Source organism: Musca autumnalis, unplaced genomic scaffold, assembly GCF_047663935.1.
Source record: "Musca autumnalis isolate F117 unplaced genomic scaffold, ASM4766393v1 scaffold_1, whole genome shotgun sequence".
In the NCBI taxonomy this organism is placed as follows: domain Eukaryota; kingdom Metazoa; phylum Arthropoda; class Insecta; order Diptera; family Muscidae; genus Musca; species Musca autumnalis.
The window spans coordinates 85,532,982-85,547,304 of NW_027411644.1; the positions used below are offsets into that span (position 1 = coordinate 85,532,982).

At 38.8% G+C, this 14,323-nt stretch overlaps 1 protein-coding gene across 8 annotated transcripts in view; it reads right to left on the reverse strand.

The window, feature by feature from the left end:
* The window catches only part of LOC141402434 (sodium-coupled monocarboxylate transporter 1-like), a 150,895-nt gene extending 142,052 nt beyond the window's left edge, over positions 1-8,843 (reverse strand). For 2 of the 8 annotated variants that reach the window (XM_073983747.1, XM_073983726.1), the window contains exon 1: positions 8,458-8,644. The gene's annotated coding sequence lies outside the window, so the exon portion shown is untranslated. Of the gene's footprint in view, positions 1-8,435 lie in introns of all 8 variants that reach the window. The other 6 variants (XM_073983778.1, XM_073983763.1, XM_073983772.1 and 3 more) reach the window with 6 other exon arrangements.
* Positions 8,844-14,323: the final 5,480 nt, after the last annotated feature.

Below are 14,323 nucleotides of genomic sequence, written 5' to 3' on the forward strand. Positions count from 1 at the left end.
CCCTAAATGCCAAATTGTAGCTAAATTGGCAAGAAAATGTAGCTAAAACGTCAAAATACCTTAAATGGGGAGGTACCGTCATTACCGGCTTTTCAAAAACGTGGATCCATGTGTACAATGTTTGGTGGAGAAGTTTTTTTCGACCACTTCGAGTTGCGGTAGGAAGGAGTTGCGTCTAAACTAGGGATGCACAAAACAATATATGTGACAATATATGAAACGAAATGAAATTTACGCTAGAGTAAAGTGAATAAATTGAAATTTATTAAATTGACCCTCCGAGTCACTTGAATTCAAACGTGAAATACTCTTCATTTTTTGATTCCAAAACTTCATGTAAGTATCTTTCGCAAACGTGTGTAGTTTTAGAATTGAATTTATTTTGATCTGTTGCAGTTCTGGCAACAACAATTGTGGTTCTAAATTACATTCTTGATTTAGATCCCAAACCAGGATTATGTTCAAGTGCAGTTTAGGACCTCCACTCGAATCGTTTTGATTTTTCTTGCAACATGTTGCGCTCAAAGCCCTTATTACGATGGTACACATTTTTCGAGTGGCAAGTTCATACTTCTTGAGAAAATGACCCGAAAGCTGCTAGTGCGTACAAGAACTCTGAAAGCGAATACTGTTTGATCCCCACTATGCATATAGTACCGTTTCTTTGAATATTAGATGAAATTCGAAGGTGGTGCTTATAGGTCCTTTCCTTCCGTTACCTCCCCCACAAAAGTTCGAAAATATTCGCTTAAATTATACGCGCGATATCTCAAAAACGGAGCAACCGATTTAGTCCAAACTTTTGATCTCGAAATACTTTGTCTAAACTTAGTGACCAATTGAAATGACATGTGGGCGCGAGTGGAAGACTCCCAAAACAAGACCCACTTCTAAAATGGACTATGTTGCCCAATTATTTAAAGTACTTCATCGCAATTTTTTGAGCTTTAATTCAAATCCATGTTTTTTTTTCGGTTTATACGCCCAACATTTTGAAAACCCCCTGAATTCATTAGTTTTTATTGGCAAATAAGTGTTTCAATTCACGCAGGCTGAGGGCATATCTCTGTCGGCAAAGCCGACTCATACTTTTTTACTTGTTGTTTACTGAATTACCAGTAAAGTGACATTTGAGATTCCCAGTGGCCACAAAACATATTCATTGACACGGATATAGGTCCATGTTTGTCGATGCATATGGACTTTAGGTATAGCCTCCATATAACGGTACCTACAGATTTTAGGTATTTTAGAGATGTTACATAAATTTTGACCGAAAAATCTGTCATTTGAGGTTCCCAGTAGTCACAAAATCTCTCCACCAAAAATTATTAACATAATCCGATTTTAGGAATTTTAGGAACTTAGCTACATTTTTCAACCGGACTAACTGTAATTTGACATTTTTAACATGGGACTATATATTGTTGCATAACCTCTATATAACTGTTCTTCCCGATTTTAGGTATTTTGAGGATTTCAGATACATTTTTAGGCACAAAACCTCCGCATTTTAGGTATTTTGTGTACTTTAGGTAGACTTTATGACCAAAATTGCGGTAATTTGACCACATACACACGTCCAGGTTTTGTTATAGCCGGTACCACACTATTAAAGAATTGTTTTGGATTTTTTACCTAATTCAGGCATTAGGGGTTATCGGCGGCCACAAAATGTATTCACCTAAAATTGTGGACACGAAAGGAAACTGTTATTCCACTTCAGTTCAAAATATTTCAGCGGCTGAATTTTGGCCTGGCCGAACTTAACGATTTTGTTTACTTGTTTACGCTTAAATATTTGAACAGGATATTTCAAGATTTTGTTATGACTTTCTTAAACAAAATTATTCCCCCTCTGTTAGTTCAAAATACTGAATGAAAATCCATTTCATGAATATAAATGAATATCATGAATAGGGCTATAACCAAAAAAATACCACCACATACCCGTGTAGAGCATGGAAAACTATTATGAAACACGGTGTCAATTTTTCTCTATCGCGAAAAAAGTTTCCGCACCAAACGCATTGAAGTTCTGTAATGCATTTTTTAATTTTATCTGTCATAACAACATATTTGTTTTTCATTAAAATTTATATTTTTTGTAATCTAATTTAAAATCATTATCAAAGCGTTCTGGACCAATTTCTTCTCAAATCGCGCCATTTCGGACCACATTAGGATTTTTTGACACTATTGTAATTTTTGGTTTTTCTTTATAAACTCGTGAATTTTATGTTTATATTTTTTTACCTATCGGACCAGGGAATATGGGGTCATTTGCAACGAATTCGCGAAAGTTACAGGCTGTTTTTGTTGACCTTGCCTGTGAGAATTTTATTTGTTTTCTACAATAAAAATAGGTAAAAAAACTTTTTAAGTTAAACGGTTTTATGTTAAACATACATTGCAATGTTTAAGATAAATGTACTAAAAACCAAAAAATAATAAAATAGATACAGTCGTGGGAATTATAAACATATGCATAGACTAGACTAAAATAAAACCGTGGGGCACGTCAATTGTCTACAATCGTTGATTAAAATGTTTGTTTTGTAATGTTACACTATAATTAGGCAGTTGTTCAACCGACAACGATGGACGTGTGATAAGTAGGGCTAGAATGTGGAAACAAGCTAGCAAGCTCGATTATAAGCGAGTTTTAGGGTTTCATAGTGGTGAGCGAGTAGTACTTTGTCGATTAAAGACAAACTACGAGCAGTGAAACGCTTCCTCGCCAGGCAGCAGTGTGAATGTCCAACGATAAACTAGTTGAAACATCTCTTTTATTTACATGGAGTGTATAACTATTGGAATTTCCATGAGCAAGAAATAGTAAGTAATTTCCTCACCGTCTGCGGGCCAACTGCCTAACGACGAATTAAACGATTCTTCAATCGCACATTAAGTCGATAATTTGTAGACAATTGACGTGCCCCACGGTTTTATTTTAGTCTAGTCTATGCATATGTTTATAATTCCCACGACTGTATCTATTTTATTATTTTTTGGTTTTTAGTACATTTATCTTAAACATTGCAATGTATGTTTAACATAAAACCGTTTAACTTAAAAAGTGTTTTACCTATTTTTATTTTCTAGTTTTTAGTTTTTATTTCGCATTCTGTTTAATTCGTTTAGTGCTTCATTATTGCAAGGTTTCTTGCCCGTTAGTTTATTGCAGTCCAACTCCTCTATACGTAGTCCCTGCAAAGATCTTACTCTACTAAGAGCCACGTAGGCTTGACCTTCTTCAGACAGTTTCGCACCTACATAAGTATACGACTGCGTGATCCACAGTGCTGCCCTGCATTTTATGTATAGTAGAAGCCCATGATAGTATTAAAGGCAACATTCTTCTTTCAGCCGTCCCGTAATTGTACTTAGCTGGAAGCTGTATGGCTTTCGGGTGTATAAGATGTACTGTATAGTGCACTGTATTCTTCTTGTCAAGCCCTTTTATTTGATACCCATATTGGTGGGATTGATAAAAAATTGTTATCAGCCATTTGGTAGCGGCGGCCATCTTGGATTTCAATTTTTTATAGTATATTGTATTCTGCTTGTTGAGCCCTTTCATTTGATACCCATATTGATGGGATTGATAAAACCTACGTTGTCCGCCATTTTGTAGCGGCCGCCATCTTGGATATAATTGTATTGTCACCAAAATCCAAAGTGTATACAAAATTTCAGATTAATCGGTTGACAGGAAGAGGGTGAAATTTGAATTACTAAATTTGACCCAAGAATAAATAATAAATAAAACAAACGGGGTGAGCTAAATAAAACCATTTAAAAATACAACACCAGTACCATGTGGGGAATTTTGTCCTAATAATGAAAACGCGTTTTGTAACGTGACCGTTACAAACGTTCCACCTACCTATACGCCCGTTTAATTTTTTTATTACCGCAAACCCTTATTATCAATAATAATTAATAAAATAAAACCAATGCTGCTTTTATTTCATTTTACCTACATTCCCCTATCAATTATTTCCCCAATTCACTGAAAAATATTCATTAACACTACCCATCCTAATACACGTTTTACCCTCGGTACCTGGACAAAACTCACAAAACTACACACAAGACACCACACTGGTGCCAACCAACAACAAACATAAATCAGTTACCTATTCGTCATCACTACCCACCCTAGCATACGTTTGGCATCAAAGGCAAACATACATGCGTACACCACACATCACTCTCGTTGACAACGCATTTTAATTTCGCATCACCATTAATACTGCAGCCACCATGTTAACATTGATTCTGGTGCATTTTTTGACAACTCGCGCCACATGTGCTTCGCATTCACTTTGCAAACGCATATATATAAGATGTTCAGAATTTCACCATTGAGTTTGTCGAGAACCAGAGTTAGTACAAGTGAAGTGATGTGTGGCTTGACCGCAGTCGTAGTAGCCTGTAAGTAACGAGTGTACTTGACCTTATCGTAGCCGGCTGCCTGCTCTTTGCCAGCTCCCCCGCTCTTTGCCAGCTCAACCGCTCTTTGCCAGCTCAAACGCTCTTTGCCAGCTCAACCGCTCTTTGCCAGCTCAAACGCTCTTTGCCAGCTCACCCGCTCTTTGCCAGCTCAACCGCTCTTTGCCAGCTCACCCGCTCTTTGCCAGCTCAACCGCTCTTTGCCAGCTCAAACGCTCTTTGCCAGCTCAACCGCTCTTTGCCAGCTCCCCCGCTCTTTGCCAGCTCAACCGCTCTTTGCCAGCTCTCCCGCTCTCTGCCAGCTCCCCCGCTCTTTGCCAGCTCACCCGCTCTTTGCTAGCTCCCCCGCTCTCTGCCAGCTCAACCGTGCTTGTAGCCAGCTACCCGCTCACCGTCCAACGCTCGTAGCCCGCTACTCGCCCGCATCCAGCTCACCGCATAGCCTCGTCAACGCTTGTAGTCAGCTACCCGCTCGCCGTACAACGCTCGTAGCCCGCTACTCGCCCGCATCCAGCTCACCGCTCCGCTTCGTCAACGCTTGCAGCCAGCTACCCGCTCGCCGTACAACGCTCATAGCCCGCTACTCGCCCGCATCCAGCTCACCGCTCCGCTTCGCCAACGCTTGTAGCCAGCTACCCGCTCGCCGTACAACGCTCGTAGCCCGCTACTCGCTCGCATCCAGTTCACCGCTCCGCCTCGTCAACGCTTGTAGCCAGCTACCCGCTCGCCGTACAACGCTCATAGCCTGCTACTCGCCCGCATCCAGCTCACCGCTCCGCTTCGTCAACGCTTGTAGCCAGCTACCCGCTCGCCGTACAACGCTCGTAGCCCGCTACTCGCCCGCATCCAGCTCACCGCATAGCCCCATCAACGCTTGCAGCCAGCTAACCGCTCGCCGTACAACGCTCGTAGCCCGCTACGCGCTCGCATCCAGCTCACCGCTTCGAACCGTCAACGCCTGCAGCCAGCTACACGCTCACATCCAGTTCACCGCTCCGCCTCGTCAACGCTTGTAGCTAGCTACCCGCTTGCCGTACAACGCTCGTAGCCCGCTACGCGCTCGCATTCAGCTCACCGCTTCGAACCATCAACGCTTGTAGGCAACTACCCGCTCGCCGACCTACACTCGCAGCCCGCTACTAGCTCACCGCTCCGTCCGGCCAACGCTTTTAGCCAGCTACTCGCTCACCAGTCAACGCTCGTAGCCCGCCCGTGATCAATTCCCCGCTCAACGCTTATATCTAGCTACTCGCCCGTAGCCATCTCGTTGCTCGCATCCAGCTCATCGCTCAGCAGCGCTCAACGCTCGTAGCCAGCTACTCGCTCGCCATTCAGCGCTCGTAACCAGTTATCATCTCATTGGAAGACGCTCGTATTAAACCAGAACCAGACTAGTCAACGGCCCAGTGTGACTCCCAGCGTACCCGTATACCAAAGCAGAGGAACCGAGGGTCCGATCTTCCACCAGATTTGTCCAATTACATATATATAATCATATAGCTATCTGAATAACATATACATATCCAACCAAATCTGAAATTCCACTAACGTACTATTCATTACATTAACACCCAAGAGTTAAATAAAGAATTGAACTTATAAAACTCGTGTTATCACTTAAGGTTTGTGGGTCCTTGAGTTGACCCTGGAGACGACTGAGCTTACCTCAGCCTTAGACAAAACCACTCGTTATAGTTTCTAAGATCGATTCGATGAAAAAAGTTTCAGCACCGACCGCAATTACTAAAACCCTTTTGATGCTTTTTATACCCTCAGCCTTTAGGCTAAAGAGGGTATTTACACTTTGATACGACCAAAAATGTGCCTCATCGAAATAATGGTTTTAGACCCCAAGTATGTTTGTACGATATCCGTTTCAGACAATTTTGAGTAGATCTAGCAATGTCCGTCCGTCTGTCTGTCTGTCTGGCTGGCTGGTGCGCACGATAACTCTCGAACGGATCAATCGATTCGGTTCAAATTTTGGGTATCGAAATATTTTGTTCAAATTCGATTTAAGTTCGAAGATGGGCCATATAGGTCCACTCCTTCAGGTACCTCCCCCACAAATGTTCAAAAATTGTCGCAAAACTTGTGCGCGCGATAACTCTTGTAGGGAATAACCGATTTTGTCCATACTTTACACATCGTGTAATTTCTACCAAACTTAGATGAGGTTCCAATATGGACCCAATCGGTCCACTCCTTCGGGTACTTCCCACACAAAATTTCGGAAAAGTTCAGTTTAGGACCTAGTCTCGAATCGCTTTGATTTTTGTTTACGCAAGTTGTATTCGCTGTCCTCTATACGACGCTGTAAGTTTCATTAGGGGCAAGTGCATACTTCCTGAGAAAATAGCCTGAAAGTTACAAAAAACCGTATGACACCGTGTGTAGTGGTTGGAGCGCAAGATAACTCTCGAACGGATCTGCCGATTCGGTCCTAAATTTGGCTTTCTTAATATTTTGTCCATGCTTAGTTCAAGTTCAAAGATGGATTATATCGTTCCACTCCTTCCGGTACCTCCCCCACAAAAGTTCGTAAATGTTCGGAAAATTTGTTCGTACGATAACTCTTGAAGGGAGTAACCGATCTGGTCTATACTTTGCACATTATGAAATTTCTACCAGACTTAGATGAAGTTCCAATATGGACTCAATCGGTAAACTCCTTGGAGTACCTCCCACACAAAATTTCGGAAAAGTTTAGTTTAGGACCTGCTCTCGAATCGCCTTGGTTTTTGTTGTAACATCTTGTATTCACTGTCCCCTATACGAAGGTACAAGTTTCCTCTATTTCCTGAAAAAATAGCCTGAAAGTTGAAAAACAAACCCTATGACACCATGTTTATGGGTGGAAGCGCAAGATAATTCTCGAACGGATATGCCGATTCCGGCCAAAATTTGGCCTTCGTAATATTGTTTCCAAACTTAGTTTATGTTCGTAGATAAGCAATATCGGTACACTCCTTCAGGTACCTATCCCACAAATGTTCAAAAATATTTAGAAAAATTGTGCGCACGATAACTCTTGATGGGTGTGACCGATTTGGTCCATACTTTACACTTTAAGTACCTTATCTGCAACATTTTTGAACTTTAATCATAATCAACATTTTTGTCGGTTCATACGACCAAAATTTTGAAATCCCCTAAATACATGTTTTTTTGTGAAAAAAGTGTTTCAATTTGCACAGGCTGAGGGTATATCTCTGTCGGCAAAGCCGACTGATACTTTTTTACTTGTTCTACTTATAATTTTAAATTTGCTTTGTTCGAATAAATATTTATAGAAACAAATACAATTCTCACAGGCAAAGTCAACAAAAACAGCCTGTAACTTTCGCGAAATAGTTGCAAATGACTCCATATTCTCTTGTCCGATAGGTTAAAAAAATATAAACATAAAATTCACGAGTTTATAAAGAAAAACCAAAAATTGCAATAGTGTAAAAAAATCTTAATATGGTCCGAAATGGCGCGATTTTAGAAGAAATTGGTCCAGAACGCTTTGATAATGATTTTAAATTAGATTACAAAAAAATGAAAAATTTAATGAAAAGCAAATATGTTGTTATCACAGATAAAATTACAGAACTTCAATGTATTTGGTGCGGAAATTTTTTTCGCGGTAGAGAAAAATTGACACCACATTTCATAATAGTTTTTCATGCTCTACACGGCTATGTGGTGGTATTTTTGATATTTGCAAAAAAGTGCAAAAAGTTATATCCCTAATGAACACAGGAATCAAGGATAATAGCATTGATATGCCAGCACATTTAATGGATATTCCAAAATCTAAACATCACTAAACATTCGCACATTACAACATTTCTAATTCTTCAAAAACCAGTTACAGAAGTTCAATGCACCGCGAGATAAAACTTTATTCCTTATTTTTATGAATTTATTTTTTTTATAATTTTTATTTTTATTTTTTAAGATTTTATCCTCTTAAAAGGATATTCATTCACTTAATTATCACTTGATATCTACCCGACGATGTTTTTCGTGCGATACGAATTGTGGTTGACGCGTCCAATTAACTTAACATTCAAAGTTCAACGAGTATTAAACCGTTTCCACACACGTTCATTACACGGCAAAACATTGAAGACTGAATTGAAATTTTAAAGATTTTCATCATCATCATTCAGAGAAAAAAAAAAACAAATTGAATCTACAACTCACATTTGAATAAAAGAAAAACTGTTTATTTTATAACAAAAGGAGAAGAAGGCGCAGAAAAAATGATAAGTTTATTTGTTATTCTTCTATATTTTATTACGGGGGTCATATACAGAAGATAGTGTGAATGCCAGAGCCTCGTTGAGATGGATGGCGCTAGACGGTAACGGTGATGATGAAGGTGCCAAATAAACAGATCACATACGACATGACTTATGACTTGATAGATAATTCAGAGATGCTGGTGAAGATGCTGATCCCAAAGTGTTGCTCATTTTTATCAGTTTGACAAGTAATGTGTGAGAGAGATAGGCAAACACACACACACACGGCAACCTCTAGCAGTTACATAGATAAACTCATGGAGAGAAAGTCATAAAATATAACAACTAATATTTAAGTAAATTAAACAAAACGCAACCTAATAACATTAGTATTTACAACAATTATCAGATGCTGGGCAATTACTATTCTGATGGGATTTTGCTGTAGTTGTTGTGCTGAGGTTTGATTTCTTTCTTTTAGAATAAACGCTAGGTTGCACACTGCAGGTCAAGTTGTCATTAGCGCTTAACACCCACGTTTATAGCTACAATTTTTTAAATAATTTAGTTGTAACTTGAAAATTAGCATAGATGGATAGTGACCACCCATGTGTCTACCTAACATTTATTTTTGTGGTATATGATATTTTTGCTATAATGAATAATCGTTATAGCTAAAAACGGACACACTCATTCAATGTTAGTTTACGGAAATAAATTGCCAACAGTTGTTGTTGTCGTTCTTTTAACGTGACAACTTGTTATAACAGCTGCAAGTCATAGAGCTGTTAGATCAGTAATTGTTTTTGCATATTATTAATCGTTTATTTAAAAACGGTTATTAATAGCTGATAAATGACAATGAACTTGAAGGGCTAAATTACTTTTACTCTGTGTGTAATTTTTTTAAGTCATGGAAAATTAACCATATTCCGTCTGAACACGTGTCTCGCCGTTTATCCAAAAGTCATGCACTTTTGTTTTTATGGGCCCTACAGGTTTGGGACCTTGATCATTTTGTCAGACTCGCATTTTGCAAAACAATTAGAATTTTGTTTATCTCTCTCAGGCAAATTATTCTTCAAGGCCAAATTGTCAGGGTAATATAAAAAAAGATTTTAAATAAAAAGATAGAGAAATTTCGAAATAAATATTTTTGTGTTATAATTTTGCACCATCTATGAAGCTGAGTTTGACCATCAAACTCAACTATGAAGATGAGTTTGACCATTAAACTAAACTAAGAAAATGAGTTTGACCATAAAACTCCACTATGAAAATGAGCTTGACCATTAAACTCACTATGAAAATGAGTTTGATCAACAAGCTCCTCTATAAAGATGAGTTTGACCATCAAACTCCTCTATGAAAATGAGTTTAACCATCAAGCTTCACTATGATTATGAGCTTGACCATCAAACTCATATCTGAGTTGAGACTGTCCATCAAACTCCACTATGAAAATGAGTTTGACCAACAAGCTCCTCTATGAAGATGAGTTTGACCATCTAACTCCTTCTCTATGAAGATGGGTTTGACCATCAAAATCCTCTCTGAAGATGAGCTTAACGATCAATCCCCACAATGAAAATGAGACTGACCGACAAACTCCACTATGAAAATGAGCTCGACCGTTAAACTCCACTATATAGATGAGTTTGACCAACAAGCTCCTCTACGACAATGAATTTGACCATCAAACTACTCTATGAAGATGAGTTTGACCATCAAACTCCACTTTGAAAATGAGCCTGACCATTAAACTAAACTAAGAAGATGAGTTTGAGCAACAAACTCCACTATGAAAATGAGCTTGACGATTAAACTCCACTATGAAGATGAGTTTGACCAACAAGATTCTCTATAAAGATGAGTTTGATCATCAAACTCCTCTATGAAGATGAGTTTGACCATCAAACTCCTCTATAAAGATAAGTTTGACCACCAAACCTCGCTATGATGATGAGCTTGACCATCAAACTCCTCTCTTAGTTGAGACTGTCCATCAAAGTCCACTATGAATATAAGTTTAACCATCAAACTCCACTATGAATATGCGTTTGACTATCGAACTCCTCTATGAAGATGAACTTGACCATTAAACCCCACTATGAAAATGAGTTTGACCAACTAGCTCCTCTATGAAAATGAGTTTGACCAACAAGCTTTTCTATGAAGATGAGTTTGACCATCAAACTCCTCTATGAAGATGAGTTTGACCATCAAACTCCTCTATAAAGATGAGTTTGACCATCAAACTTCGCTATGATGATGAGCTTGACCATCAAACTCCTCTCTTAGTTGAGACTGTCCATCAAAGTCCACTATGACCTCAAACTCCTCTATGAATATAAGTTTGACCATCAAACTCCTCTATGAAGATGAACTTGACCATCAAACTCCACTATGAAAATGAGTTTGACCAACAAGCTTTTCTATGAAGATGAGTTTGACCAACAAGCTTTTCTATGAAGATGAGTTTGACCATCAAACTCCTCTATGAAGATGAGTTTGACCATCAAACTCCTCTATGATGATGAGTTTGACCATCAAATTTCACTATGATGATGAGCTTGCCCATCAAACTCCTCCCTGAGTTGAGACTGTCCATCAAACTTCACTATGAATATAAGTTTGACCATCAAACTCCACTACGAATATGCGTTTGACCATCAAACTCCTCTATGGAGATGAACTTGACCATTAAACTCCACTATGAAAATGAGTTTGACCATCTAACTCCTCTATGAAGATGGGTTTGACCATCAAAATCCTCTCTGAAGATGAGCTTGGCGATCAATCTCCACAATGAAGATGAGACTGACCGTCAAACTCCACTATGAAAATGAGCTTGACCGTTAAACTCCACTATGTAGATAAGTTTGACCAACAAGCTTCTCTATGAAGATGAGTTTGACCATCAAACTCCACTATGAAAATGAGCTTGACGATTAAACTCCACTATGAAGATGAGTTTGACCAACAAGCTTCTCTATAAAGATGAGTTTGACCATCAAACTCCTCTATGAAGATGAGTTTGACCATCAAACTCCTCTCTTAGTTGAGACTGTCCATCAAAGTCCACTATAAATATAAGTTTGACCATCAAACTCCACTATGAATATGTGTTTGACTATCGAACTCCTCTATGAAGATGAACTTGACCATTAAACCCCTCTATGAAAATGAGTTTGACCATCTATCTCCTTCTCTATGAAGATGGGTTTGACCATCAAAATCCTCTCTGAAGATGAGCTTGACGATCAATCTCCACAATGAAGATGAGACTGACCGTCAAACTCCACTGTAAAAATGAGCTTGACCGTTAAACTCCACTATGTAGATGAGTTTGACCAACAAGCTCCTCTGTGATGATGAACTTGACCATCAAACTACTCTATGAAGATGAGTTTGACCATCAAACTCCACTATGAAAATGAGCTTGACCATTAAACTCCACTATGTAGATGAGTTTGACCAACAAAGTCCTCTACGCAGATGAGTTTGACAATCAGACTACTCTATGAAGATGAGTTTGACCATCAAACTCCACTATGAAAATGAGTTTGGCCATCAAACTTCATTATGATGACGAGCTTGACCATTAAACTCATCTCTGAGTTGAGACTGTCCATCACACTCCACTACGAATATAAGTCCGACCATAAAACTCTACTATGAAGATGCGTTTGACCATCAAACTCCTCTATGAAGATGAACCATTAAACTCCACTATGAAAATGAGTTTGACCAACAAGCTCCTCTATGAAAATGAGTTTGACCATCTAACTCCTCTATGAAGATGGGTTTGACCATCAAAATCCTCTGTGAAGATGAGCTTGACGATCAATCTCCACAATGATGATGAAATTGACCGTCAAACTCCACTAAGAAAATGATCTTGACCATTAAACTCCAGTCTGAAAATGAAGATGAGATGAGTTTGACCATCAAACTCCTCTATGAAGATGAGTTTGACCATCAAACTTCTCTATGAAGATGGGTCTGACCATCACACTCTACTATAAAGATGATTTTGACCATCAAATTCTACTATGAAGATGAGACTGCTCATCAAACTACCCTATGAAGATGAGTTTGACCATCGAACTCCACTATGAGAATGAGCTTGACCATTAAACTTCACTATGTAGATGAGTTTGACCAACAAACTCCTCTAAGCAGATGAGTTTGACAATCATACTACTCTATGAAGATGAGTTTGACCATCAAACTCCACTATGAAAAAGAGCCTGACCATTAAACTCCACTATGAAAAAGAGTTTGACCAACAAGCTCCTCTATGAAGATGAGTTTGACCACCAAACTCCTCTATAAAGATGAGTTTTATCATCAAACTAAACTAAGAAGATGAGTTTGAGCATCAAACTCCACTATGAAAATGAGCTTGACGATTAAGCTCCACTATGAAGATGAGTTTGACCATCAAACTTCACTATGATGATAAGCTTGACCATCAAACTCCTCTCTGAGTTGAGACTGTCCATCAAACTCCACTACGAATATAAGTTTGGCCATCAAACTCCACTATGAAAATGCGTTTGACCATCAAACTCCTCTATGAAGATGAGTTTGACCATTAAACTCCCCTCTGATGATGGGTTTCATCATGAAACTTCCCATCAAACTCGTCTATGAAGATGTGTTTTAGCATCAAACTCCACTACAAAAAGGTTTTTGACCATCAAACTTCTATATGAAGATGAGTTTGACCATCAAACTTCTCTATGAAGATGGGTCTGACCATCACACTCTACTATAAAGATGATTTTGACCATCAAATTCTACTATGAAGATGAGACTGCTCATCAAACTACCCTATGAAGATGAGTTTGACCATCGAACTCCACTATGAGAATGAGCTTGACCATTAAACTTCACTATGTAGATGAGTTTGACCAACAAACTCCTCTAAGCAGATGAGTTTGACAATCAAACTACTCTATGAAGATGAGTTTGACCATCAAACTCCACTATGAAAATGAGCTTGACCAATAAACTCCATTCTGAAAATGAGTTTGACCATCAAACACCTCTATGAAGATGAGTTTGACCATTAAACTCCCCTCTGATGATGGGTTTCATCATGAAACTTCCCATCAAACTCGTCTATGAAGATGTGTTTTAGCATCAAACTCCACTACAAAAAGGTTTTTGACCATCAAACTTCTATATGAAGATGAGTTTGATTATTAAACTTCTCTATGAAGATGGGTTTGACCATCAAACTCCACTATAAAGATGATTTTGACCATCAAATTCTACTATGAAGATGAGACTGCCCTTCAAACTCCTCTATGGAGATGAGTTTGAGCATCAAGATGACACTTACTCATTTTCTTTGAAGATAGGTTTGATCATCAAATCCTCTCTGAAGATGAGCTTGACCTTCAGAATACATAATGAAGATGAGACTGACCGTCAAACTCCACCATGATTATAAGTTTGACCAACAAGCTCCTCTATGAAGACGAACTTGACCACCAAATTCCACAACTCCACTGTCCCCCAAACTCCACTATGAATATAAGTTTGACCATCAATCTTCTCTATGAAGATTAACCTCCCCTATCATAAATTTGACCATCAAACTCCTCTATGGAGATGAG